The sequence below is a fragment of the Hetaerina americana genome, unplaced genomic scaffold, assembly GCF_022747635.1.
Source record: "Hetaerina americana unplaced genomic scaffold, ioHetAmer1.1.p SCAF_7, whole genome shotgun sequence".
NCBI lineage: Eukaryota > Metazoa > Arthropoda > Insecta > Odonata > Calopterygidae > Hetaerina > Hetaerina americana.
The window spans coordinates 65,376,589-65,402,154 of record NW_027287316.1 but is presented as its reverse complement, the minus strand read 5'-3'; the positions used below and the strand labels follow the sequence as shown (position 1 = coordinate 65,402,154).

At 40.4% G+C, this 25,566-nt stretch overlaps 1 protein-coding gene across 1 annotated transcript in view; it reads left to right on the top strand.

Annotated features, from left to right (window-relative positions):
* The first annotated feature begins 723 nt into the window (after positions 1-723).
* Positions 724-25,566, top strand: part of Pino (protein pinocchio) — a 367,078-nt gene continuing 342,235 nt past the window's right edge. The window contains exon 1 of the mRNA XM_071594810.1: positions 724-765. The gene's annotated coding sequence lies outside the window, so the exon portion shown is untranslated. The remainder of the gene's footprint in view (positions 766-25,566) is intronic.

Here is a 25,566-nt window from a genome sequence, read left to right as displayed (position 1 = left end):
AAGTGGTTATAGGTTCTTCATCATCAGTGCTGTACGGGAAAACATTTTCCTTTCATTATTCCTTCTGGGGTTTGCCATATTATTCTGGTGTTCCCATATTATTCCTTCTGAAATGTATTATTATAATTTTGCATGTTGAAAACTATCATCAGGAATTTAATGCCAATATAAATTGAATATTCGCAACGAATTTTTGGCCAGTGATCTCAGTATTACAATGGTTTCCTTATATGGATCCTAAAGCACCCGGCATTCTTATTTTTATTTTGGTGGATATCTATTTTTTCTGGCAAGAAAGAAAACAATCTTAACAAAACCTTTCCAGAAATACGAGATTATGTATTTGTAAGTTTCGATACTTTGCTTTTAATATGTATACGCTGCAAAATTCCAAACTTCAAACTGTGTTCATTTCATTGCCTATGTCTATTTTCCACAAAGTCAATTCGCCAAGGAATAATTTTAACACATCTTTTCCATTCGACTTGTCCACAGGATCCGTAGAAAGAGACTTCGCGGCCATGTTGAGCAGCTTGCGTGAGAATCGCCGCCTCGCTCCCTCCCTCTCCCTCACCGAATACGAAGAGGGCATCGCCTTCGACTTGGACGACCCTGACTTCGTGTCCCTCGGGGGCGGCGGAGGCGGAGGGGGCAGGGGAGGAGGAAGTAGAGGAGGAGGAGGCGGCGGTGGTGGTGGTGGTGGCGGCGGCGGCTTCGGGGGCGTCGGGGGACGTAGGCTGAGCCACCCCTTCAGGGCAACAACCGGTAAGATCCTCGCACCACCCTCTTATTAAAAACTCCGCGCACCTTCCTTCCTAACGCACGAAGCCCCAGCCGATCGCCGCCGTGATTCATCGCGGCGAGGAATTCGCGGGGACGGTCCGCGCATGCGCCTGTGGTGCCCGCGTCCCTCCCCACCAAACCCCAGTCGTATCTTGCCTACCCCCACCCCTCTTACCTTCCAAAGGATTATAAAGACTCGGAACGCGGCACCCTCGATCGCTTGAGCCCTTGAAAAAGTCTTCGCATTCCGGGGGTTGTGCGGGGGAAAGGGAGGGGAGGGGGGGGGGGAGTGGAAATCTTAATGGGGTGTGTGCGTGACACTCCCAAGTTTAATTTTGGCACCGAGGGAATTATTAAAATTACACGTTTTATGTGCGGACTAGACTAGGAATGCCTACGTGACCGTCACGATTAATTTTGGCGCCTGGGACGTCGTTGAAACGGCGCCGATTGTCGGCGGAACATTCCATTCGGAATAATTGATAGTAGATCCGAAAATACGTAAGTGATTGAAATACTCGTGTTTCCTGTGCAAATTTCACGGTCGTAATTGGGATACACATTATTTAGCGCACATGAGAATTAGCGTGATAGAGATGGAATGAGACTCAAGTATAAGAAAACGAAGGTAATGAGTTACATTTTCTAGAAATTGAAAAGCTAAGATAAAATTTTAGAGTTTGGGCACATAAATTAGAACAATTTATCTATTTGGTAAGTGTTTTTGAAGTGTTCTGGGGAGTGAGGAGAGTACTCGTATTAGGGGCAATTAAATATTTAGATTAAGAAGCGTTTGTAGAGAGGCTGGGGTCGATGATAGGCACCTTAAGTAAATGTGTAAAGAAAAGACTATTGAAGAATTCAAAATGGAGCGTAATTTTGTACGGCTCGGAAACGTAGTCGTTGGGGCAAAAGGGCAAGCGTAGATTGGAGGCTTTCGAGATGTGGGTGTGGAGGAGAATGGGGAAAACAGTAGTGGACGATAAGGAAAACAAACGAAGAAGCTCAATGCGTGGTTGAGGAAGAGGTAAGGTTGTTGGGAGAAATTTGAAGAAGACTGGGCAAGTCTCCTGCAGGAGATACTAAGACTCAATGGGATAAAGAAGACGTTGATATATAGAGGGGAGAATGCTGGGAAAGCGCGGTGGAGGAAGGGAAAGGAAAGGCATTTTGGATGCAATCAAGGGAAGGAGAAAGTCTGAAGAGTTATTGAGTTATTTTAATCTGCAGGATGACTTTTGGGGCATTTAAAAACGTTTTTAAGACTGGGGTAGAGGGGAGAACGTTAGGCAGTAGTAGTAGTAGTTTTGAGGGGAGGCGACCGACAGCTAAGGTCATTTGCGCCATAGGGGAAGGACAGGAAAGGATGAAGGGTGGAGAGAAACCCGGCGTCGGCATTAGCCTACTCTTTACGAAAGGCGCAAGGGGTCCGCGGCTTAACGTCCCATCCGACGGACGGCGTACTCACTCAAAGTGCCCTCCACAAAGCACCTCAAGTAGGGATCGAGATACCTCTGTAAAATATTCAACACCGCCGGGATTTGAACCCGCGCCCTCAGGGTGGGAAGCCAGTACGTTAGCCCCCGCACCATCTCGATCCCCAGAACGTTAGGCCAGAGAGAAGGGGGCATGTTGGGCGGAATGAAGGGAGGAAGGAAACATGTGATATTAATGAACGGTTTAATATAGAAAATGCATAAATTCCTTACATTCCTCTTACAATCTGATATTGTGGCATTTTATGCATGTACGGTATTCCGTCATAACAACCTGTTCCTTTGAAGTCTTGCTCATTTTAAGGATAACGTCCATCAAAAACGTATTCTAATCCGGTTTTTACACTTTTCTAATAAAATAAGGATATTACCGGACCGGACAAGAGGATTATTCGGTCCCAAGAATTGAGACGGTCCCATCACTATCTTTTGGGTCTATTTACCTGCCCAATCAGTTAAAAGAGTAATTTATATCGTTATCTCGGATATATGCAAATTTTAGTGGAGGTTGATTCATAATCGCTCAGTTTTCTGCTCGCTGTGAGTGATTTAGAAGTAAATGGGAAGGTAAGATCCTGCTCTTAATTGAAGTGTATGATCTTGGGTGTTGATATTGCTTCATTCTTGGATTAAATAACTGAAAAAGTTTTTGAAATGGAAAATTTATTTTTGAATGATAACCACCCATTTTTAACGTGCATGAAGATTGAAAATTACAGCTCATTATAATTTTGCAGATTTCATCTGATTTGTATTTATAGAGCAGGCCTTTCAGGCAAATTTTATTCATTTTATGCTCCACGTCTCCGATTAATTACATAGATTTCTTGTTAAAGACTGCCTTTAACCCAAGTATTTGCGGAAGTTATGGCAGTTTCTCTTATTCAGTCGATCGTGTACTCAAATAGAAGTAAATATATTATTCTGATGTTTCCGATTAACCTTCATCATATTCTAAAGGCGGAGCCATGTCGTTGCAGCCATAGGTCTCTCTCCATTGCCCCTTTTCAGTTCCTTGTATTTTTTTACTCTCATAGTAGTTTTTAAATCATTTATAAATTTCTCTCTTGGCCTTTCTTTTCCCTTTTTATGCTATTATTTTTCCTCCCTTATAGTTTCCAGGAAGTCGTTATGTCTGAGAACTTACCCAACAAATTTAATTTTCCTTTTCTCCATCTATTTTATTGAATTCCTTTCCTCTTTATTTTCTCTCAATACTTCTGTATTGCTTGTCTTGTCCGTCCATCTTGTTCTTCTGCTATGCTTCTCCAAATCCACATTTACGAGACTCGTACATTGCTTCCAACCGAATCTTTTCCAAAATGTCCAAGTTTCACATCCATATAATGATGTATTCCAAATAAGCGTTTTTGCAAAGGATTTTGTAATTTACAATTACATGTGTGTAAGGATTTTCAATTTCATGAGTTTCAATGATTAACCTTATCGTTGAAATATGTTTCATCAACGTTGCTCACAAGTCGTTCAATTCGAGTGTGTATTTGATTGCAGTGCAATGATTAGACGTGATTCTATCTTCCGATTCCTTGACTCGCTGCATATGCTAAAGATTTACTTAGAGTTTTCATGACACTTCAAAAATTAGGAAACAGGTTTCATTCCCATTCAAATCCATTTTTTTTGGTTGTATAAAATAAATAGGAATTTTTCTAAGACGCTTGATATGTGCATGAATTCTACTTGATATTGCTAAGATATCGTTAGCATTTTTACAGTTGTCGCTTTAAAAATGAGCCCGTCGCCCATTTTAATTACTCTGCCCTGCACATTTAAGTGCTCCTTCTCCTTGCGTCATAACCGAGGGGTTGAGATAAAAGGCTCGAGGGTCGAGTAATGGCGATTGTAAAGGTGACCTCTGGTGGATTTGCTGCCGCTTGAGGAAAGGCGTTTAATCTGTTGCCTGGTCAGTCTCAGCCGCCGCAGCGCATGGAGCAAATGAACTTCGCACCTCTCTCCTCGCCTATCGGGGCGTAGGAAGTTAGTCTCGACCATCTCGGGAAAGCTATGGCGGCATCTTGCGTTGATTTCAGATCTATCATAGCGCAAAGGAGGATTTTCCGTCTCCGTTATTAATATTTTGCCTCACGAAGATACCGCATTAATGGACCAAAAGGGCCTACCTGTTGCTAATAAATATACAGGAAATAAGTAGCGCACGATAGAACGACGTGAATTGTAGTTCTCTCTATCCTACTACGTTTCGTGAGGCGCACAACAGTGAGTTTTTTGGAGCGGCATTCGCGGTCCATTGAGTGTAGTGATCATTCTGATATTCTCTTAATGTTTAAAATGTGAGGATATCTATCAGTTTTAATAATTGAGACTAAATATCGCCTATTAATTTATAGGAGTTAGAGATTATGAATCGAACTTTTTACGTTCGTTAAAAACTCGTTTTGATTCATAAAAATTGACGTTTCAGGCGTGATATGGTGGAATGAAGAAAACCATAAACACAGTAATCAACCAGAAGGTCGGTTTAGTAGGTGATCGTAGAGTTCACCCGGTACTAAGCCGACGGCGTGTGAAATTCACACGTCAGGGTATTAAGGGTTTCTTACCCTGTGCCGGTTATGGTTTCCCAGGAAGATCTGGTACCCGAAAAATCACATAGCTTGGGTGGAGGTGCAGGCACCCAGAGTGCCTTCCCCGGGAATCGAACCCGGATGGTGGAATATCATGATTAAATAAAAATTGGCAATTTTTCCACAAAATAAAATATATTAATGCGACGGGTTTCAATGTAACTACGTCATTGTCAGGTAACAGTCATCACTCCGAGTCCAGTATATATGCTGAAAAGCAAGTAAGGGTAGGGTAGTGGAAAACTCTCTTTTCCACTACCCTACCCTTACTTGTTTTTCAGCATATATATTGGACTCGGAGTGATGACTGTTACCTGACAATGATGCAGTTACATTGAAACCGGTCGCATTAAATTTTGTGGAAAATTGCCAATTTATAATTAATCGTTTTGATTCATTTGAACCTTCGCGAAAATTCAAAACGCCAATTGATTCGTTCAGAGCAAAGTTATTTAAAACTCACCGTGTTGACTGATGGGAAAAGATAAGTGGAACAAAAAGGTTTCATAAATAAAGAAATATTGATACAGGTGTTATGACGTATCTACGTAATATCACCCGAGCATCTGGACACAGATGTAAATGAAAAAAAATGAACGCGTAAAATATCGTATTCTCCATAAGGTTATGTTGACCAAGTTTTTCACTTTTTAACCTTTGAATAACTTTGAAACGAACCAGTTGATCTATGTTTTTCCTCAGTTCATGCCTTTTGAAGTTATTTAGAGGCATATTCGCCAAAATTCAGCGAAATCTGCGCATTGAATAGTCGATTCAGCACGCCGAGGTACTTTCGCATGTATGCAAGTGTGTTGCGAAGGACGTTCGGCGAATAATAAAAGTGAAAGGATTTAGATCTGTGCTTACGGTACGATGTGAATTCTTTGCCGGAATTGTTTGAATGGTGCGCGATCATCACCCCTGAACTATACTGTGCGAAGACGTAATTTCAATGTCCTCATGTCGATGTTGATTTCCGACTGATTGAAAATCAGAGAGAGTTTTCATTCTTGGCAATAAGTTGATTATTAATTATTGTTTTTACTTTTATTGTTGGAAAACAGTCAATATTATACGGTAAGACTCATACTTCCGGTGAACGGGTATCGAAATTCTTGGTGGTGGTGGAACGCCGACATTTTTAATCTGCCATCTTAATCATTAAAGTCTCTTCAGCTGTCTTCCATTGATAAAAAAGTCACCCTGGTGTATTAAATATATTATGAAATATTTTTGTCCTAACGGGAGCTTCTAAGTCCCAATACGATAAACCTTACACAATGAGAACTTCGCAAAAAAAGCGAGTCTGAAAGCTCGGAGATAATGTCTGCAGAAGTCAACTCAAGAGGTCGGCTTTGGTATTGAGTAAATGGTAATGAGATACTGACCTACCACACTCTCCCACGCAACCTCTTCCTTCCTCTTTGACCTTATGTCGTGGCTGCCCTCGCGGATAACAGTCGCGCATTGACGTGATTCGGTCATTTCTCGGCTAGCGAAATCCACGCAGACCGAAGCCTATTGAGAAGGAGATACAATTTGCCTCGGACAGAAATGCTATTTTTAAAATTTTGACCTTAGTCGCCGTGGTTTCTATATTGGAACGGTTCGGAATCCAGGAACTCAACAGTAACAATCTCCTGATGTATGTCATACCGATATCAATGTGTCTTTAAATTAAAATATTGATTATTCAAATGAATGTAATCGTTAATATTGATTGTTTTAAAGTCAATAGATTGTTTCAGTGGTGCAAACTTTTTCCCTTATGCAATCGAATAGAAATGTTGACTAATATCTCAGTGCAGTGAAGAGTGTGTATGTGGGATGAGGCCACTACAGTAAAAATGGCGGTTAAAGAATATGCAGGGTGTGTTCCAAAAGTATTGCAATTGAATTTCCCGCGCCGCTCCTATTGGTTGGAGTGGAGTCGAACTACTTGGAGTAGGTGGGGGGGGGACGCTAAGCTTTGCCACGAAACCGGTCTCAGCGGTCTCCAAGCTGTGGAAGCTGCAGGATGTCAGTTATTATTAACCTCTGCGCGCCGACCGTGTCACGAAAAAAAATGTAATCGACGATCGAGGAAAGTTACGCGATTAAGTTTGGTGCTAAACTAAAGAAATCTCTTGAGGAGATTAAATAATGATTCGTTAGGCTTACAGGGACCCTGCTCTGTCCTTTTCACAAGTTTCGAGGTGGTTACAGGCCTTTAAGGAGGGCTGGGAAGAGGTTCACGACTAATAACGCTCTGGGCGGCCGTCAACCAGCAAAACCGACAGCAATGTGGCTCGTGTTCGACAATTGTTGGACTCTGACCGTCGATTGAGTATCAAGATGGTTTCAATAAACTGAACTTGTCGTCTACTGTTGTGTTACGCATTGTTACTGAAGATTGTCGTCTACTGTTGTGTTACGCATTGTTACTGAAGATTTAGCGATGAGGAAGGTTTTCGCCAAGCTCGTGCTCGAGGTGTTTGCCACAACGCGCTACGAGTCCGCGAGTTCCTGGACAAACACCTGGTGCCAACGCTGCTCCACCCCCTTTATAGTCCTGACGTCGCCCCAGCACACTTCTTTTTGTTCCCTCGGATTAAGCCAGCCTTGAAAGTAACCCGGTTTTCATCGATATAAGAGATCCAATCAGCCGTCACGAAGGCCTTGCGAGAGGTATCCGAAGACGCCTTCCAGGGCGCGTACCGGTCATGGCCGAGTCGCTGGAAAAAATGTGTAGAGGCCTAAGGATAGTAATTTGAAGAATTTTTAGTGTTTGTGCTAATCTGTTCAATTGATTACTAAATAGTCGCATTACTTTTGGAACACACCCTGTTTGTTTAAACAATGCAGTACACCAAATATAAATTCTTCGAGATGCATAGTTGCGATTTTTAGTGTCTAATTGGTTTACATAATATATAAGATTTGTGATAATTCTTATGGAAGTTAATTTTCTTCTTTTGATTTCTTTCGTAGTTGTATTTTTTAGTGGAAGCGACCGCATAGCTGTGATTACTATTACTAAGACTACTATTCCAAACTTCCAGGACTTAAAAAAAAACTGCTACCAGAGGATGAGGTAGAAGGGCAAACCGGTGGATGTGATTCTGTTTGTCTTCTGTCTCTTGAAATTTTACTTCGAATAGGTGCACTGAAAATAACATTGACAATTCGTGACATTTTGCACGTGAATCAGCATTTCCGTGATGACGTTCCATTAGTGTGATGATCACATTTGGTATTATTATTCCAGGAACTATTATTATTTACGAACTACTATAATTATTTATTTTATTTATCTTTTTGTATTAATTGTTTTTAGTATTAATTATTATTTAACTACTATTATTGATCACGAACTGCTTTTATTATCTATTGATTCCATCATTAAATTATACGGTTTAGTCAACGAGGGATGCGATCGCTTGAAAAGCATTCGGTGAAATTCCAATTGATTTTGAAAATCACGTACTCTTTGTAAATGGAACTGCTCTTAAATGTCTGGTATGTTTCATTCTCCGCGTTTGTTCTGTCGCCTTTTAGTTTCGCCCCAAGAACGATACTATCGAACGCCCTTTGCTTCATGATGACATTATGCCCTGGGGCTTTCGGAGAACCATATCTGTAGGGTGACTCCGAAGGGGACGGGAACGATCATGTGGAAGCATGTGAAATCGTCATCTGCTCTTGCCCAACCCTTATAATACATCTCTGTCAGCTATTTTTATGGACTTTCGCTCTCGCGCTCGAAAAACCAGCTTGATCCGGAGTGTTCAATTGCTAGGCTAGGTTTAATGATCACCTTCCATTATCCTACTCCGCTTTAGGTTCCACTTGCTTCGTTCGTTCTCGTGAAACATTTTCCGATATTCGGCTCGAGATTCGCTAGTAAGTAAACTTGATTAGAATAACATTGTCCGACCGCGCCAGGAGGGAAAAGTAGTCTGGTGTGTAATCATTGCCTGCCACGCACCCTAGTGGTGGCTTGGAGGCAACTTTGTAAAAATAAATAAAGAATAACTAAATAAAAGACTTCTTCCATTTTTTTAATGAATCCTGAATTTTAAATGTCATTAAATAATGAAAGATATATGCAGAGAATTGTGGTCGGTTAATGGTCTTTTTCTTTTCCTCCCAAAAAATTCTATAAAAGATGCATTCCATTTGTCTCTACGTCCAAGTGGTGCCTAAGAATTAATTCCTTTGTCTCTCCTGCTATTTCTAACTTAATTTGTGTCGCCATTTGTATGAATGAAAGGTGTGCTATTTTTTTAAGTCACTGGATATTCTTAAGGTTTCTTATGGCCCAACTGTTTATTGGAAGGAAAAAGCATTGAAAAGGAATAGGAGACGCCGTATATCCTGAATAAGCTTTAACCCTTAGGGAATACATCAAGTGTCATGTGGTATAATAGATAAATTAACCCGAGGTTGAACATTTATCAAACCCGATCATCCTATGGTAGGAGAGATGTAAATAAAATAAAAGAGATTAATGGTAGAACAGTTAGATTTAAGATGTAATTTTTCCCACGAACGATAATGGATCAGAATAACAATATCCGATCGCCATTGAGGGGAGTATTTGTCTCTTTTCAATAATTGACGTTTTATGGTAAAATAACTACTAAAGGTTATAATTAGCCTAGTATGTTGTTATTATCTCTTCTGGTTTTAGTTATTGCCCTTGTTACCTACAGCTCCTCTCGTATGCGTAGGGAAGTAGAGCTCACTTAGATAACGCAGGGCATACGAGTGTAGTAATCATGATCTCTCTCTCTCTCTCTCTCTCTATATATATATATATATATATATATATATATATATATATATATATATATATATATATGTGTGTGTGTGTGTATATTTCAATATAGTTATATATGTGTGTGTGTGTGGGTCGTGGTAGTCGAGGGGGTAGAGCGTTGGGCTGCTAACCGTAGAGGCCCGGATTCGATTCCCGGGCAAGGCACTCAGGGCACCTGCAGCTCCACCCAAGCTATGTGATTTTTCGGGTACCAGATGTTCCTGGGAAAGCATAACCGGCACAGGGAAAGGAACTGGCCCCCCTACCCTGATGTGTGAATTTTACGCGCCGTCGGGCTTAGTGCGGGGTGAACTCTACCATCAGCTACCCAACCGACCTTTGGGTTGATTACTGTCATCATTAGTCATCAGTCAGAATTTGTTAAGGTTGTGATACCACAGTTACGGCTGTCTCGACCTTCGAAATCTTGGCATGGTAACCAAAATAACCCTTATAACCTCCGTAAATTAAAAAAACTGTATAAACGATTATTGCACGTCACTGTTGAGTCACATAAGCGGTGTTCAAAACTGTCTTGGGAAGGATTTCTTTCGGCTGTAGAGGGAGGGTGACAGGAAACTCAATACGATTGCACGTCGCTCATGAAGAGGACAGATTAAAACCGGTTGTTTTTCGTTAATGTTTCACTTAGAAGAGAATTGTTTTGAGAGCGTACGATTTATTAGATTATTAGGTTTGATGTGGTTTCCAGTTTTTAATCTATGCAAACGGTTGCCAAATTGGTTGGGTAAACACAGTTGTAACTCTTCAGGTTTTCTGGTGACAGAAATGGTTTTTTAATTGAGCCTTGTTAGTAAGAGTTTCTCGCTGTCGTCATTTCTTTTCTCTTTCCAATGTTTGAGGAGCCGTGGGGAAACCTAAATCCAAAATTGATTTTGAGAAAACGTTTATTTCTCGTTTAGTCCTGGAGTAGGTCCATTTCACCATCATGGATTCGATTTGCCTTTTTGGCTACGCTCTTAACTTAAGGGGTGAAAAAAAAGCATTGCTATTCTTAAATTCGACGATTAAATATGTTATGCAACTTCCGTGCTCTTCTCTTTAAGCAGGAGGGACGGGTGTTTACACAATGAATGCAGTTCGCATCTGGACGTGAAATTTGCGACGGCTGTTCCTCTCCTTATTTTTTTATTCGACCCTTCTCTTGTTTACCCGATGCCCCGACGACGCTAAGTGGGTGTCTATCCAGCGTTGTCCTCTTCTCTCCCTCTCGCGGTCTCCACCCTCTCTCTCTCCTCCTTTCTCCCGACTGACCTTTTATTTTCCGCGAATCCACCCGTCGGCTTCGGAATCCGAAGTGTTTCCGTTCGCAGCCTCCCGAGGAAAGTAACCGAGTGACCGAGATGAGAGGCCGGCGAAGGGTGGAAGGGTTGGCACAAAGAGTTGTGCAAGTTCATCACTCTGTTCGCCAGCAACTCCAGTATTACGCGTAGGGTAGGGATTTGATGGGCGCTGACCTCACTCACTATCTCAATCCTAATCTTTAAATAGAACTTAGACCTATACTTAGTATTATGATAACTCATCCCTCTCCTCTGCATACCTCTCTTAATTCCATCCAAAATGACTATTATTTTAATACCTCTAAACAAGCTTTCTTTACCGTCTTCGACATCCCATTGCGTCTCAGAGTCCCCTGCCTACACTTGTTCTACTTTCTTCGGATATTTTTACCAACAGCTATGTCTTATCCCCGGCAGTGCCTAGACCTTCTTTCCCTCCACTTTATTTTCTCCATCATTCTACACACCAACGTTTCAAAGACCTCCGATCTACGCTTAGCCTCCTGCCTCAGCGATCAAGTTTCTGAGTCATACAAAACTACGCTCAACAGTAAAGTATTCGCTACTCTTTTTTGTAATTCTGTTCTTTAAATGTGCCTTTTAATCAACCCACGCCTTTATGTAAACGCATCTTTGCCTAACGCAATTCTTATTTTAATGTCACCAACTCTCTGTCCACCCTCGTACAAAACACTTCCCACATAAATGAACTGTTCCTCCTCTTCTAGTTTGTATGCCCCCAACTTTAAATGTTTATCTTCAGCACTGTAAAACACATGTGTATGAACGAGAAAATCCATTAGTGGCTCTCTGAAATACATTGTCAAGTTGTAAACCACGATTATCAACTCGGAAGTTGTTTTGATAGTTGAGGGTAGAGCTCATACCGAACTAAGCACAAGAGCGTATGAGCTTCACACATCTGGGTGTGGGGTAGAAAGAGGTTCTGCTCCTTTCATTCTGTCGCCTGTGAGTGTTTTCCCACAAATATCTGGTTCACGAAAAATCATACAGCTTGAGTGAAACTGAGTGTGCCCAGAGACATCATCCAGGATCGAAACCGTCGATAGCCCAGCGCTGCCCGTCTGTCAATAGCCCAGCGCTCTGTCCACTAGACTCCCACGCCGTGTGGTATCTCGTATAAATGGTTCAAAAATAAACAAAACAGTACGTCGTGATTTCATCTGGTTGAGTTTTGGAAAAATTGTAATTGGCTATGCTGGTAATTCGTGGCAGTATTTAGATTTATTTGATGTCTAACAATTTTTTGCTCGAGTTTTTATCGGTCGTATAGTGATGATGTAAGGCGGTCTTCTTCCGAGATTGACGCGCCGTTGGCCTTGATAGATAACAGTTTCGCCCACTGTTGTCGATCAAAGTCAACGATACGGTTACGGTGAATTCCGGGGAAGAATTATTTTATCCCGATTACGCTGCGGAAACCTGAACAATGATATAGTTATTACAATGATATATTTCTAACAGTTATATTATTTAGTACACTCTTCTGTACAACAAACTGAAATTAAGCATTGGAAGAGAGTGGAATTTGTTAAGAAACAAGGGCAAAATGATTTTGATACTAGCGATATGTCCACTGGTAGAACCGTTCCCATTCAATCCCCTGGACCGCACTCCCGGATCCTTTGGATCCCGTATGGGCAACATTGAACGTGACAATGGCAGTGTCCATCGGTGGTGTGAAGCCCATTGATGTTTTGTTGCCGTAATATTTTTTAGAGCTTTGAATTTGCAGAAGGCGTAAAACCCAATCTGCGGGCATGGTATTTTTACATCCGTCTTTTTATGGGTGAGTCAATTGACCGCCGTGGACCTTCCACCTGAAGTAATGGTATATCTATGAAGTAATGAACGTGGCGGCAAAGCAGCAATCCAGTAATAAATGATATTGGGTGGAATTCATCACCATCACCTCCCGTTTTTAATTTACATCCATCTAAAAATCAGGAAAGTGTGGAAGTGTTCCTCACCCGTGGCAACTGGAATTTCTGAGGAAAGTTCAGTCTCCTTATATTGTGAACTTATGGTTTAGTCATTTTCGATACTGCTTAATATTTCATACCTCAAGGGACAGACCTTGGGCTATGGTCGAGCCAAGGTATTTGAACGTCCAGCGGTAGAGGAATTTGGGATATCTTGGCTCCACTATGACCAAGTTGGGGTGCTCAGAGGATGAAATTACCAGTATAATTCGGGCAGGTTGGATGACTTCAAGAAAGGTAACAGTTTTACCATGTGGCAGGGGAACTTCTCAGGGGCCGGAAGGAGAAGGTGAAAAATGTGGTGATTGCGAGACTCACAATTAGTTATCGAACGGAAACTTACAGGAAGGCTACAAGATAGAATGGGTGCAAAGGAAATGAAAACCCTCGTCATTGTTTGCGTGGCGTCGAACGATGAGGCAGTAATTAATAAAGGAGTCAGAGGAACGGTGAAGGAGGTTAGAATGAGTGAGACGATTGGGGAGACAAAGGCTCTAGTGGTTTGTTTACTCGATTAAAAATAACTAGAGGATTGCTTACGCTGGAAGAAGTTGTTCTTGTGGTTTTCCCATAAGTTGGGAGATAGGAATGCATGTAAAGATTGATCAGATTGTTTTGAAAGTTGATATGATCGCACCGCAACCTGGTCATGTTCCATCAATGGAGACAGATGGAAAAAGGTTTGACCAACACCAGCGATCCCACACGAACAGCTCGAAGTTTAGACGTTTTTATCGCCCGCGTAACTGTGGACGTATTCCTCCTGGGAAGCTATTCGATGGAATTTTTCTGAAGGTTTCATTATCTCCTCCCGTTTGTGAGTGACTCTCAGTCTGCCCCGCGTCGTGCGAGTCTCGCTTATTGCTGTTCTTGAAGTGTTTTTGTTGTTTCGCGAGGCCGCGTGAGGCTTTGTTTGGGATGGGGATGCAACGGTGTGTGTTTGGAAAAATCCCCTCGCGCGTGCCGGAGAACTGAAGGAAAAGAAAAGGCTCTTTCGTGCAGTGAAACGAAAACAATAACAAGGGAAAGAGTAGCTTTTTCGGTCAAACGTTTCCAGTTATTGGGGGTTGGGAGCGGGAGGTGAGAAGGTCCCGTGTGTGTCTCTCTCCCGATGAATGGATTTGGATTCGTCTGCCTGTCTTCTCTTTGTTTGCGTGCCCCTCTCTCTCGTACTGGCTGCATATCCCTTTCCACTTCCCCAAGGTCCTCGTGTGTAGCTGTCCGCATCATTGTTTGCCACTTCGTCGATGTTGGCGATTGTTATCGGAAAACAGTCATTATTCGTCGACGAGCCTACCCTCCCGTATTGTCGTTATCGCGCCACGCGCCACTGCTTGTGACCCGTCTGCTTCGGCCTAGGTGTTCTGGTTTTATCGACGCTTCCTTTTTAGACAAAATACTTGCTCTCGGGCGAGCGGAGAGTTTTTCCCAATCGGATTGGTATTTCGTACGCAGCGGTTCTCTTATCAATAGGAATGAACTTTCGGTTCTTTATCTCCCTCCTTTCGTTGGTCGACCCGAAACCAGTTGGCCTGTTGAAAATCAGGCAACAGGTATGCCATGTCAAGGAACTTTTAATTATTGTTTGGTAGTCTACCGTTTTTCCTCAGTACAATAAACCCTTCTTCAATTCCGCAGACATTCTGCCTCCCATTATTCCGTCCGATGCCATATTCTCTGTCTTCCCCGGCCTCTCTTTCTTAACGTTCTCCCTTCTATCAGTCTCCATCATTCACAGTTACTGAAGGGAAGGATTGTTCAGAGCAGCTCACTTCCCCTCTCTCTCTCTCTCAGATGACTGATTAGACATAGTAAAGTCGTCTAAATTTACTGTCACTGCGTACTGCTTGCATTGTCTTGATAGTTAATAATGCTGAGGGTGGCTCAGGTGTTGAGTAATTGATGCTTAAGTCTCGTCGGAAGACCTTGGACTGTTGCAAAATTAAAAAAAATCATGCAAAAAAAGTCATCAAATTTACAAGTCATCCGTCATTGAATAATGAAAAATTCATGTTTCTGTTCTCTTAAAGTCCAGAACTACTGTTCAAAAACGCCATTAGAATTTTGATTGAGTATAATTCCATTTTGAAATAACTTTTTCAAGTGGAAATCTTCAAACAACAAAATCTTTCATTCAGAAGTAGAATTATAGATCAAACATTTAGTTATTACAAGAAACGTTGGTGAAAATTAAAAAACAATTTAGGAAGTCATGTAATTTAATTGTAAACTAAAATATGCACTGAAAACTTGATTTATCGAATGCTTTTCTCTGCCATTTCTGTTAGATGGGGTCTAAGTCTAATGCACACTTTAAAAATTGTTGACATCTGTAAAAGTTCCCAAATATATACCGTATTAAATTTAGTAGCTGGAAGTAACTTAACAATTGGCATTAAACCGCATTCATCAATAAGGAAATCCCAAGTTACACGTCCTGAACTTCGTACTTAGGAGAAAAATTCTTTTTCTTGGGCGCTGACCACATTATTATATTAATCGGCACTTAATTTGAATTGTTGTGCGTCCTGCTTTATTAAAATGCGAATGTCGCAAGAATAGGAAATGTAATACGCTGACTCATGTTAGATTGTTACCTAGTTTTGTCGGCAATGTTGTTTATTTGATTTTGAAGAGAAAAAAATTACTTTCACTTCTGAATTACAAACGTAATTAATGCTTCTATTGCCAATTTATTTAATGTGGATGTGTGTTTTCTTAACGAACGTAAAGGCGAATTGATTGTGTACTTAGGGAGCCAGTTGGGAGAAACATTTTGGTCGTCAAATACGTATAGGCCCTTAAAAATGGCATTGAAATCTCGTGAATACAACTAATTCAAAAAATATATTCGAGTTCTCAGTCGTCTCCACTCGCGACACTTTCTGCGCATTGATTTTTTTCAGCTGATCTCTCGTCCACCTCAGCCGCGGTCATCCTCGGCTTCTGAGGTCGGATTGGCCGTCGACCAATGGGCTGTCTCCTTCGGCCATCGCGTGATTTTCGTCGCTCGTGCATCCCAACGTGCAAATCGCTTGCTTGCGTGGTTGTGCAAATTAGAGCCCTTCTCGCCCCGCGCCGATTAATTCGTATCATTTCTCTCTCTTGCCTCCGTCCATAAATGTATGGCTCTTCGGAAAATCGCCAGAAATAAAAATGATAGGACGGGGTGCGTCCATGTATGGGGAATGTTTTATCACGAGCTGAAACGAAATATTCGTCTAAGAAAATAAAGGTGGATATTGGATGATGTAAAATTCTAATTTGGCACCAATCAAATTTAGATGTTTCGAAATACTTTTCCGCATGTGCTGATTTGCTGCGTGGTACGTAACTTCTAATCATCTCCGCTGCCATAATCCTTCCTTAGAGATATCTATTTTACCAATAGTCCTTCAATTAATTTTGGAAGCTGTTTTCGTATTCTCTCTCATTGAATTCAGAGATGAGTGAATTTCAATGAAGCGTTTAGAAATTGTTTCCTTCTGACCATCTCAGACGATATTTATTGTCATTTGTTCAGATATTCCAATAATTTAAAATGAGCAATTGTAGATTTTGGTATTGTAAAAAAATTACTGAAAACAAACCTTAAAATTGGCCGTATTAATTATTTTATCATTATATATATGTGTGTGTGTATATATATATACCTGTATATATATACACCTGTGTATATATATATATATATATATATATATATATATATATATATATATATATATATATATATATGGGATAGAACTAGTGAGATAGGCTAGTAATGTATATTTATGGGAATACATCTCACAATGTCGTTGTCTCGTTGCAGAAATTACTCTTCCCGCTCAATCATTTTTTTTTCTTATTATTAAAGAATATGTGATCGGGTTAATTTATAAATTTTACCACTTCTCTGCTAAATTAGCTCTCAGGGTAACGTAGGGGAATTTTAATTGAAGCGATAATGAACATAATCAACCTGACCCTGATCGGTAAGTGAGTGCAGCCCTCGACAAGTGATTGAGATTTTCTCATGGACCCGTGAGATTCACAATTTTCAACAACTGCTTGGTGTCCGTTGTTTCAGCTCCATGCCAAGTGGCAAGGTCTGTCACGGAGTCAGTCGGCTAGTTGTGAATAAAAGTAACGAATTGAGTGTGGAAGTTCCAAAGTGGGTGGCTCACGCTGTAGTTAAAACTGTACCTGGAATAAGAATCATTCGGACAGATTGCCTTGCCGAGACTATGGATCGCAGGTGAAATGTCTCTACAAACCGAGAAGGGCGTGGTTCTCTCTCGAAAGTTCGCACTCGTTTGGATACATCCGTTCGCATACGGATTAACTCTTGTTTCGCCTTGGAAATCGGTAAAGGTTTTATCATAGCAGTTAGTCGTTCCTGGTTATAGGTCCTGGATACCCGCCGTGAGATGAGATTGAATTTTGAAAAGAAATGGGTCCATCCGAAGGAAACGCGTATGGATGCGTACGCTGCACCCAACGCCAGTCTACAGACTAGTCATGTTCTATAATAAAGATCCTTTCTTCAGATAAAGTCTCATGAATAGGTATTTCCGCGATAATACTGACTTTACCCGAAAAAGGGCATTTACAGGCAATGCCTGACGATTTGCACTTGTCAAACTATGATAATGAGACCAATGTTAGTTTTAATAAGCCCAACGTTTGTTTTAATTGGAAAGTTTGGAGCTAAATTCTTACTAAACCCCCGCACTAGGTGTGTAACATTCGCACGGTGATAATTTCTTACCCTATGCCGTCTGCAGTTTCGGTAGGAGATCTGATATCCGAAAGGTCAAGTGCCTTGAGTGAAGCTAGGGGTTCCTGCGGATGTATTACGCGGATTTGAGCCCTGACCTTCTGGCCATTAGACACTAGCTCTATCCACTTTACTTTCCACAACTCCTCTTTCATTTTAAATAGTTCATTATTATAACAAAATTTTATTTAATTTTAATTGAACTATCATTTAAATAAGTTAACTATTTAAGTTCGTAATAATTAAATCGATCTAAAAAAAAGCTGACGAATAACTGATCGTAGAACTTTTCCACTTGATAAGTGGAAAACTTATCAAGTGGATAAGTGCTACGATCAGTTATCCATTATATTCGACTTCCACCACATCATGCCTGAAGCTACTCAATTTGTAAAAAAAGGATCTATTAGAGCAAATCTTTGAATCATTTGTACTCGCGCAAATATCCAAATTTTTAAGATTTAAGCCTCCGTTTATAGTTTCAAAAACTATGACACCATATTGTTGGGAGTTCGAAAGTATTTAGAGCTTTTTGGAAGGAGGATTTTTTTGTGTAATATGGAGTTGAAGGATATTTTTTGTGTCATGTCAGTTAAGAATCAAAAGTACAGTAGTATGTATTTATCAGGGCCCATAAGGAACTTATCCTAACCCGGTGGATCTTTCATAATAATTAAAATTGTGTATTTGTTAGATTTGTCAGTCGGTATCCCCTGTAGAAATACTTTGTCGGCGATATCCTGAATTGGATTATCATATCATATCATCGGAATATCGTTTAAAACACAAAAGGCACAGTTTGTGCTGTAAATTATGTTGAAGAATAACATAGTTCAAAGTATGTTGGTCAGCTCATGTATGTATGAGTGAGTCTTATCTGTTAGATTTCAATGCTTATTTGTGTGCACCGATGTCTTTGAGGGAGAACAGGTTGGGGAAATGTATTAGTAGTTGAAAATATTTGAGTTTCTCCTCTTTTAACACCTGTTGTTTTACCATCGGTTATGTGTGCGTTCACGTTAAAAGCTTCCCACGCATGCGTGTTTAAAATTAGAGGTGACTTCATATTATTCCTAAGCAGGAAACACGAGAGTGAGTCTCTAAAATGTTAAATGTCGCTTTTGTAAAAGTGGCATCCGAATCCGACTTGTCATCACGATCGCTCACAAGGCCACTCGCTCACCTTTTGGTGTAGAAAGATTGACGCTAGGCTAGGCAGAAGCTGATGTCTGTGTTTGTGGCATGCATTACGTTACAGAGCACCATGCAAGTCACCGCTAGGTTGTGTAGCAGGGGGTGCTTACACACCAGACTACTTTTGACCCAAAATACTTTCCCGTCCTAGAGCGGTCGGGTAACATTATTCTGATCTCTTATCGTTTGTGGGAAAAATGACCTCTAAATTCTATCGATTCTACCCATAATCTCTCTAATTTTATTTACATGATATCTCCTACTGTAGAACAAAGGGGCTAATGGTTAATGTTCAATATTCTCGCTGAATACACATCCTTCCAATTGTTATGCTAGAAGTTTAATCTGTAACTTAACCTTCGCTCCGTGAGTTATTCCCTACTTAGCTCCTCTAATAATTTGTATTCGCTTCTCAGTTCATCATAACAACGTTTCACAAATCTATCTCCTCAACTCTGCACGCAATCCAATTCGGCAATCAATCCAACCTTATGAGGATTCCATACACTTGTAGCTTGTTCTAATCGAGTTCTAACCAGCGAAAGATAACATTGCACTTTAAACTTTTAGTCACATTTTCCTAATAATCTTCTAATAAATCCTAATTTTTTGCTAGCTTCTTCACATATACCCCCTTTATGTTTCACCCAGTAGTCAACCGTGGCAACATTTTCCGCAAAAAAGTCCTGCGACTACGCATGCTTTATTATATATATATATATATATATATATATATATATATATATGGTAAATTTTATGTCAAAACTCATTACTGCCCACCAAAAACTTGTCCCTTGGTTGTTTTCAAACTGACACTTCACCTTATCGTTCCCACAAAAAATGTCTTATCATGTTCGCAAAAAAATGCAATCGTGCTTGAGGTTAAAACCTATCCACTGTTAAAATAGCTTGAAGATGACTTTCGTATTAATCAAAACTGGACTCGTAAAATAAAATACAGTTTCCCATAGTTCTAAGTTTATTTCATTCATTAAATGCTTCTTAATTTTTTTCGGATTGGGTGCAAATATAATTAAATTTAGCGACAAGGATTATTTTTTTACTATAGCAGTGAAATGGTGGTGATGATAACATTATTTTGCAATACACCCCTGTAAGGTGTACCAAGTACCACGTTAAGAAACACAGGTCTACTCGAGTCAATGAATATCCATTGTATTTAGGTTAAATTGTGCAAGGTTAATTGCTTAAATTCTACGCTACATTCAATTGTGTAAAACTTGACTGACATTTCCAATTCTTAAAACCAGCCCTGGGTAATTGTTAAAAGTCATGGGGTAACTGTTCTCTGAAACTTCAGCAACGGATGTAAGTTTAAGAACTATGAATATACCATCCTGAACATTTGGAGTTACTTTTGGCTTGCTTAATACGGTGAGCACTGCTGGAAATATATCCCATATCTTAAGGCTACACAAGCGACTGTAATGTTAAGTAATTTTTTCTCCATTCTTCCCCATACTCTTATCTCAAAAGCCTCCCTTCTTCGGTCATCTTCTTTATTCAAGATTGGTTTCGGAAATATACAGGGAAGGCTACTCTGCGTATCAGTCTTAAGTTACAAAATCTTTATATTGATATCTCAAATTATGTCATCAGTTCCCACCCATGTGCAGCTGCTTCCTTTTCTCACGTATTTCTCTCCTTTTCCCCTTACTTGATATGCCCTTTTCTTTTCAAACATTGGCAAGCACAATATATCACCCACTCCTATGTATGCCAGCCTGCGTTTATACTAAATTTTAACGTTAACGTTCATCATAACCTTCCTACTTCCCGGGAGTCTCATAATTTCATTTATTATGTCGTTTATCCTCCTGATATATCCCTCACATTAGATAATGTTATGTCCTTTTGACTGACCAGTCAACTAAAGTTTTATCACCCACAAATATGACTTCATCGGAACCTGTTTCCTTTCATAATTGTACTCCCAGTTCTTCCCATGTTTATCTAGCCATCATCTGGCGTTAAGCTGTTAGACAAGGTGGATAACGGTGTCTTACTCTGCTGCCTATCACTACCGATCGCGATTTACAATTCCGCTACATTTATGTTTGCGATATGAATCGTTTAATAAATTTCAAGTACGACGTAGTTTCACCCATGCGAGAATATTTATATTCCTCGAACTTAAATATAAATTTAAAACTTAAATTATAAAAATTAAATTATTAACTCAAATATCCTCTGGAGTGGGTCGCGGTAGTCCAGTGGGTAGAGCGTTGGACTGCTGACTGGAGGGTCCTGGGTTCGATTCCCGGGCAAGGCACTCTGGGCACCTGCAGCTCCACCCAAGCTGAAGTGATTTTTTCGGGTACCAGGTCTTCCTGGGGAACCATAACCGGCACAGGGAAAGGAACTGGCCCCCCTACCCTGATGTGTGAATTTTCACACGCCGTATAGGGCTTAGTACTGGGTGATCTCTACCATCACCCACTAAACCGACCTTCGGGTTGATTACTGTGTTTTTGGTTATATCCTCTGGCCAATTTTCATTTACATCAGTTATTACTAATATGGCTAACAGTAATGTTCCCAGTACTCTAATCTTATCTTGATTCCCCATCCTATAAGCATCCGCTTCATTAGATGTTGCTATTTTGTTCTTTTGTATTGTGTGAAATTGGTTGAATCATTTCTTCGACTCAAACTCTTTCCTCGATATTGCTAAGACATTTTCCAGTTGGTCTCTCATTGCTCTAACTTAACATATGTTTTTGAGAAATACTGACGTTAGCTTTTCCAGTTGCTTTGTTCGACTTCATTTACCGAAATATTTTTTTGTCTCGCCATCCAGTGCTTTTGGACTCAGTGACTGCGCATTTAACGTCGTTTTCCCATCCTATGTGTGCGCCAACTTAAGCCGTGAAGTTTTTCACGTATTCATTCTGATGTGGTTCTCATGACATATCGAAATGCGCATGGAAACACTCTTAGTCTTCATTTAATATTCCGCTCTCCTTGACATTCCGCTGCTTTGACTGCCCAGGGCCGTTCTATTTCACTTTCCATGTCTCTGGTCGATTTTCAGTGAATTCCAGCCAGCTGTGTCTGATTGCGTTTTCGCCTCGTCGAGAGAATTTCCATGGCATTAAGGTGGCTCACCGTGAAATTACTCACTGTTTTCGTTGACTTCTTAAATATTAAAAACCTGATAATGTGGCAGTCATATATTACGTCTAAGCATGCATTAATGGTGTTGAACTACCGATATGGTATATCACGATATCACGATCACGAATCTTCATGGTTTTATTCGTACGTAAAGACGCAAATTTGACTTCAGTTCTACTCGTTACGGAAGTTGACTTTCCGTTTATTTCAAATAAATCGACAAAGAATACTACCTTGATCAAAAATTTCCCGGAATTTATTCAGAAAATTAAAAATACAAGTTTATTCATCTAAATCTATATTGTCCCCTTCAAAGTAATCCCCATCGACTGCAACACACTTATGCCAGCGCTTGATCCAATCCTCGAAACATTTTTTATATTCGGTTTTCGGTATGTCCATCAGTGCTTCCTGCGATTTTTCCATTACTTCCTCTCGGCTGCTAAAACGCGTTCCCCGTAATGGTTTTTTAACTCGATTGAACAGAAAGAAGTCACAGGGAGCCAAATCAGGTGAATTCGGTGGCTGTTGGATGGTATTTGTTGCATTTTTCGTCAAAAAATTACGAATAATGATAGCACTGTGCGACGGTGCGTTATCATGGTGCAAAATCCACGAGTTTTCTGCCCACATTTCTGGTCTCTTTCGGCGAATTGCTTCACGCAAACGTCTCATAACGCCCAAATAATACTCTTTGTTTACTGTCTGGCCTTCTGGCAAAAATTCATGATGCACTACACCGTTGTAATCCATGAAAACCGTCAGCATTGCCTTCTTTTTTGACTGAAAACGACGTGGTTTTTTTGGTCTCGGCTCATTTGGTGAACGCCATTCACTTGCCTGATGTCTGGATTGCGTGTCGTACTCATAAACCCACGTCTCGTCTCCAGTAATGATCCTTTTGATGAATGTGGGATCGGATTCAGCCTCGCAAATCATGTCTTTTGCGACGTCAACACGGTCTCTTTTTTGCATGAAATTGAGGTCTTTTGGCACCAACTTTGCTGCTACACGACGGAAACCCAAATCATTAACCACAATGTCTTGGGCGGATCCATAGGCAATGTTCAAGTCCTCCGCTATTTCTCTGATGGTTAATTTGCGGTTATTGACCAACATTTCTTTTACTTTATCAATTTTTTCACCGACTTTCGATGTCGATGGTCTGCCACTGCGTTCATTATCTTCGATTGACTCACGACCACTTCTGAACCGCTCGTGCCACTGGTAAACGACCGTTTTTTTTAGAGAATCGTTGCCGAAACACTTTTCCAACATTTCCAACGTCCGTGCGCCACTAAATCCGTTTTTTACGCAAAATTTAATACAAGTTCGTTGTTGCAAATTTAAATCCATTTCTGCAATTGTAAAAAATCGCCAACACACACAGAGATAGATGTACTCTTGGCTACGTAACTTTTGCAAATGTCAAGTTATGACACTAAGATTTAAAGGGAATATCAACAACAGATGTACCAATTTAACAAAAAAAACAGAACTCAAATCGGAACGATGGGAGCGCCACACGGTGGTTATTCCGGGAACTTTTTGATCAAGGTAGTATGTACGATATAAACAATAATTGTGGCATTTCCAATTATTAAAAATCTTTCGCATTTTTACATCTTTTATTCAAAATTGTTCATCTTAATTTCGCCATAAGGAAAACTTACAGGCTAAATATTTCGGAAGCCAGTTATTTAAAACGGTCGATTTTCAGTGAGTCTCTGCCAACTGTGTCTGATGGCGTGGGCGGGTCTCAAAAAAAAATCTTACGGCGTATATATTTTGGGAAACTTCTGAAACATTTGGCTACCTATCTGCTCTAGCGAAGTATGTAATACCAATCCCCTTTGATGTGTATGTTCTTGCGTGGCCAGGACTGAAAAGGTGGCCTGGGAGTATCAAGTTATAAAATTATCAGTTATTCTCATCGTCTGAAATATATTTTACGCATTGAAACGAGAACGTTTTGTGGGTCTTAGTTGTTGTGTCGCCCATAAGAGCCCACCTCAAAAGCGAAAACTTTTAAGGAAGAATTATCTTTAAGAGTACCTTGGGTAGTCAGCCCATTTTTCAATCATCTCAGTCGTTTAAAATGTTTCAAAGAATGATATGCTGAAATTTTCAGAACGTGTGGAACAGTGACCATGAGGCCTGTCATCTTTAGCTTTCTTGATTCTATCCTCATTTAAAATACTGGGAGACTCATCCGTAAATATCTCGTTTCCATTAAATTTTTGTTCTGATTTTAGTGAAACTAGATACTTCATCTAATGGAACCGTTGATTAGAGTAGATTGAGGTTTTGGATTCGCGAAATTTATAGCAGGTGGTCCCGGGAATTGGTCTCTCTTCCGCTCGCCTTTCCTTGTTCCCCCTCTCCTCTCAGAGCTAACTCCGTCTCCTCCCGCTCCCTTCTCTTCTCTGTCTTTCAAGGTCAAGATTAACCCGACGCATTATCGTTTTAGCCTTCCGTCTTTTCGCTCAGTGGAGTCGCCCAATATCACAAACGCGAAAATTTCGCAGGGAAAGGTGAATGATGATTTATGCGTAGAGAAATTCACACATTTGCGGGCGCATCAGTAACTGTTAGCTCATTACCCGCATGTCATCAGAATCGCACAACGTATTACTTCGCGAGAAAATTTGCAATTTTTTTTTCAAGCCTTCATTGCAAGTTCCTCTTTTCCTGAGTTAGGGTAAGACCCTGGGGTAATCAACACTTGTCCAACGGGAACGATTCGATTTGCCTTTCCTTAAAGGAGACGTTTTCCATTGAGGGCCATTGTGTTTTCAACCGAGAAATCCGAATTTCATCCGGGAGAAAGATATCGAAGGAAAGTCGTAAGTGTGCGGGACGGCCGGACACTGATATCGCCGCTCAGCCATGTCTCAACAGTGGCAATGAATTTTAGACGCAAAAAAATCTTTCGATTTAATTTTTTTGTGGGGAACTTCAAAAAAGAAATTAGCTACCTATCTGCTCAAGTGGAAAATTTAAGCGAAGATTAAGAAAGGTTTGCGCCGATGTTTTTGGCGTTAATAGAATTTTTAGTGAGTAACACAATATTCACGGAAGTTATTTAAATGAAACTGACAAAATGCAAAAAAACAGTTATATTCTTGTGTGTGTGTGTTCTTTTTAAGGAATAAAAGTCACCATTTTCTAAGAAAGTGCCATTTTGTTTTCGCCTCATAGGACTTAACCATGATGGTTTTTGAAGAGAATGTTCAGGCGCCGAAAAGTCAAGGGCGTTTGTAAATAGCTTTGGATTTCGATAAGAAAGGAAATTCGAAGCATTTTTGCGAATGCTTTCTCTGCTTATCTTCGCGAGACGTTGAGGAAACGTGGAGACGTGGTGAAAAGTCTTAATCGGACCCCGAAGTAAAGCAAATAAAAACCGAATAATAAGTGCAAACAGTGTGAATGACCTTAGTTGCTGGTCACTTCCCTCAATAACCAGAAAAATCAAATAGGTT